We start from the raw sequence: 5074 nt of genomic DNA, 5'->3' as shown, positions 1-5074 counted from the left end.
AATGGTGAGTTTTAGTTGTTAAATTTTTTATGTAATGCACGATTGAATAATATACAGGGCGCGACCATTAAATAATAAATTTAGTACTGTCGTGTAAAGCACTACATTTCATCGACCCAACAGAAATCAAGTGAGGAACATTATCCACCAGCTTAATATGTGAACGAAGCTTAATTCTTTTGATACTTTGCATCTGGGATAAGTGAATGTGATACCAGCTCTAATTCTTTCACATAATTATACAACTCAGAAGACATCCCGACGTTTTTAGCACCAGGTTCCAATCATTTGCTCCAAAACAGCTTCCAGACAGATGATCCCAATCATTACAGTATCTCCCCACTTTATAGAAGATACTTACAGCTTGTACCACTAACAGAATTTATAGGCATGTTGAGGAAAATGACACCTGATCACTGCTTTTGTGTGTTACTAAAACGAGTTTGATTGTGTCCTCATTCCTGGTTTGTGGATTTACAAATCCAATTATTGTGAACTTCCTTTCAACAACAGTGGAAGGATGGCGGACAAACCTACGTCAGCAGATCGCTTCGTGCTCTATCAGTACTGACGAAATACTTATTCGTAGGATGATGCCTAATGATACGAAGTGCGATTTTAACATCAAACCTAACAGAAATACCAACTGTGTTACCTCCTATCTACTCTACATGTGTGACATCAAGATAAACGCAACAAATGAGCGTCGAAGGAATTATCTTCGTACATATGGAGTTTGGGCTCTACACATCGAGAAAGGAAATGTGGAACTACCCAACGGAAATATCGTACAGGCAATGGAAAACGGAGAAACCTATAAATACCTGGTATTTCCACGAGCTAGGTTATTGAACCATAAGGAGGCAAAAGCTAGAGTCTAGGATCAATACACAAAAAGAGTTAAATCAATTGTAAAGTTCGGATTGAATGTAGAGAACTTAGTTTGGGCAATCAACAGCTATGCCACGCCTGTTTTAGGGGTTAACACGAACAATTATGGCAAAGAACAACAACCACCACCCGTCATCCACTATTAGAACCACACTACTCGGAAATGAGGCATAATTGACTTTGTCAACAGGTAATTAAACTACGTATATTTTTGCACAGGAAATCAGTGACCTCAGTCCAACATAGAAGTATATCCAAGCAGGATAAGGATTACTAATATCTCAACCTTAGAGAGAGATATTGAGACCATAGTCATAAAAGGAATTGCAAGGTAGACATTTTGATTATCTCAACCAGTCGCTATTAATAAAGAAGATTTAAACAGTCGGTTTACTAGCGGAGTTTCTTTCCAGAAACTGAAGGCTTCATGAGAGCTAACCAGGATCAAGAAAAATGTGATTAAAGATAAAAACACTTGATCCTACAAATGGATGAAGTATTAGTAAACATCAGAGACCATTTAACATATAACATCTGCTTATAGTGTGTGCAGGATCATTCACAAGCAGTGTTGCCAGAGCTAGTACAATTTTGGTACATTTTAGTGTATTTTATACGCTAGTACATTTTTCCTTTTTTCTAATACATTTTCCCTGCGTTCGTTTGTACTATACCAGAGGCGTTGATATCCAATAAGTTATTCTATAATAGAATACAATTTTATTTTTGAGTCTGAAATTTTATTTTTTTATTTCATTACTTACCTTTTATCTTTATCGTTATTTTATATTTTCGTTTAATAAAATAAACTAGAAATTGTACTAGATTGTAACAATAATTAGAAAACAGAGCCAAGTTGATTTATATTTAGATCATGAGATTTTTGTACTGCATTGCTAATTTTATCGGTAAACTTTATATAAATTTTTCATCCTTAAAATAATAATTGACACAGTCTATAACATTTTTGGAAAAAAAATTTAATTTAAACTTATGTTTATACATCTTTCTATAATTTTATTAAATTTGTTTGAAGTTGGTACAATCTAGTACATTTTCTAGTTCAATTTTTACATTCAGCTTTTAAATTGTGGCAACACTGTTCATAAGAATCTCTTCAAACATTTCAACAGCGATTGGAAGGGAGTAAATTCTTATCGTGCTATTTATTTAGAAACGCCAATTAATTAGCTGTTGATCTATGTCGACTCGGTAATTAATTGTTTCTCAGTAAGAAAAAAACAATGAAACAGTAATTTTTTAGTTAATTTAAATGATTTTTGTGCCAACAAATGATGTGTAATAGAAAAGGGGGGTTTGTTTTTCTTGAATCATTGTTGCAAGTGGAAATTTCCATCTCCTATTTAACGAGTCGTATATTTCTGTGTACCTGTTTAATAGTTTGCCATACAAACTTTCTATGTTAAAATATGCGTAGAGTTAATATTAAAAATAGAGAAAACGGCATCTAAGTGAAATTGAACTATTGCAAGAGAAACAAAGAGCATCGATTTAGTATCTCTCTTTATTCGCTTGGGATTGGTGTTTTATGTGTGTAATTGATATTAAAGATCCAATTAGAATAGTGTAGAGAGAGATAGAGAGTGGTATACCGATGTTCTGTCAGCCTACTTGAACAACCTCCCGTACCTCGCTATCTCTTTCTTCAATATTAACTCTATGGAAATAAGGCACTGATATAGTCCATAGCTTATACAGTTTCAAAAAATCCGCATTGAATCTGAAAGAAAATTGATGAATTTTGAGAAAATTATCTTCAATTCGCACTAGAATACCAAAAACAAGTGAACTGATAAATCGTGCAAATGATCTAATATCGGTTTGTTTCGTTCGCATTCGTGCCTTTACGTTGACCTTCAAAATCTGCCTCACGACTAACATAATCATACAGTTTTTTCATATAACTTTAATAATAAATGTGTGTTTCCATATTTTCAATTATTTCGGATTAGTTTGTTTACTTTACAACAACAAATTTTATTATAATTTTGTGTTATACATATTTCAATTAATTAATTCATTTAGAGATTTCATCGCGTAATTTTTGCCAGCCGCAAATATGTTCCATTTGAACCGACATCCGCACGTTAATCACAAGCAGAACAAAAAAAATATATTTTAATAAGAAGAGTAGGTTTTTCATGTTGATCATACGTCTGAGATTTACCCACGCACGTTTTTATTTTTATTACTAATGAATGTTTGCAGCCAATGAGAAAATTTCTTGGAAGTTGAATGTGAAAAATAAAAATTCACAGAATTCACTTATTGTCTGTTCATTTCGGATCAATAAACGTTCTGATGTAATCAATCGTAGGAAATACCAGGCGAGACGAAACGATTAGCGACGAAGCTAATCGGCGCAAGTTCGTGCGTAGTAAGAGGGGCAGAGAAAGAAGAATAAATTTGAATATAATAAGAATGACACACAAATTGGTGGCTATTTGAATGGAAGGAAATATTATACAATGATATAATGGGAGAATAGTTGATCATTGTAATCCCAGCGGTGGTAAACTCAAGGATTAACTGCTTCACTAATAGTAAAAAAAACCTGACAAAGGAGGCACGAACATAAGCGATGGAAGCATCAAAAGTCAGCGGCTGTTTGAGAAATATAGTGTGGAGAAACAAGTTCACAAAGCAAGACCAGAATCTATAAAACGTGTGTGAGACCTATTCTCACATATGCCTCAGAAACTAGAGCAAAAAAAAACCACAAAGATGAAAATACTGCGAACTTTCGAGGAAGTCATCCTCAGGGACCGATGACATAAGAGAAGAATTGGGCGTACAGGATGTGGAGAGATGGGTCAGGGCACGAAAAAGATTCACGTAGAAAGAATGCCACAAGACATATGAGCTAAGACTCAGAGACCGAACGCACACGGATCTGTAGGCAGACCACCAAAGAGGTGGTACGAAAACTGGAGTTCAGCTTCTCAGGAAAATCCAGGAAGAGGTCAGGATTGAACAGGACTTGGTCCTATTGAAAGAAGATTCAATTCCTACAGGTAAATTGGTCGCCGGTTAGGTTGACGTATGTTGCTTTCACATGTAAACACCAAATTTTTTTCCATAATGCTAATAAACAAAAGTTCGGTTGTTGCTAATCCGATTCTATTGAATTTATAGCAAAATTACTTGTCCACGGTCCGATTCGAACTTCGATGCCGGATCGGAAGGTGTCTATCCACTACACTCGTGTTTTCGGACCATTAATAAACGTTGAGCAGCTAAAACAACATTGTCATTGTCTCCCCAAGTAGACAAGTGACATTTGCTGGCATTGTTGTTATGTATACGAAGTCGTAGAAAATCAAAGTGAACCCTCCGATGTTGCAGCATATTTGGATCATAACAGCAACTTCGGTCTGTCTTCTCGGATCTAGGAATCGGGTGCAATGGTCAAACCATCTTAGCCGGTTTTGCTACATCGCCCATCGTAAATAATTTTTTATTATTTCGAGTTTATTGAAAAAGATCGTTCTGCGCTAGCACCGGTATTATTAATAATTATGTTTTTGACAGTCAAATATTCATGTAATATTGAATCTAAGCGAGTGGAACTAATGCCCAAGTATGCTTCAATTTTATGGGACTATTTTAATCAGTTGCAGCAGTCAGATGTTGAAAATCCTGCGCCCCAGAACATTCGTCTAGATGTATTACAACATTCGTCGGGAAAGTTTCACTGGGCCGACGATAAAAGGGCGTCGCAGTGAAAAGGTTAAATTCGGAAAACCAGCGAGACATGGTGGTTCGAGATGATGCTCCATCGCCAAAAGTCGAAGCGAGTTGATTGGCATACTGCTGGTGGTTTAATCCACGTCGAAAGTCATAGAAAATCATCGTGATTTAATTTTAAACGTCATGGATAGATTCACCGTCATATTTATAACCAAAATGTTTTTTTTTTTATTTTTTGGCGGCTTTAGATCCTTTTGTTTATTGAATTGAATTGAATCCTTTACTTTTTTTATCATTATAAATTTTGATTTGACAATGTGGTTGATTTACTTTTTTTTACTTCGAGTTTTTAGGCTTTTCAACTCCTTCAGCGCCGTCGTACTTCACATGACTTTTCCCTTAAGTACGGCGGCGCGGGCATGTTTTTACTGATTACTCCTCGTAGATGCCGCTGTTATATTTAATTCACACA

The sequence above is a fragment of the Diorhabda sublineata genome, chromosome 3 (assembly GCF_026230105.1).
Source record: "Diorhabda sublineata isolate icDioSubl1.1 chromosome 3, icDioSubl1.1, whole genome shotgun sequence".
Taxonomy (NCBI): Eukaryota; Metazoa; Arthropoda; class Insecta; order Coleoptera; family Chrysomelidae; genus Diorhabda; species Diorhabda sublineata.
This window is presented reverse-complemented; position numbering follows the sequence as displayed.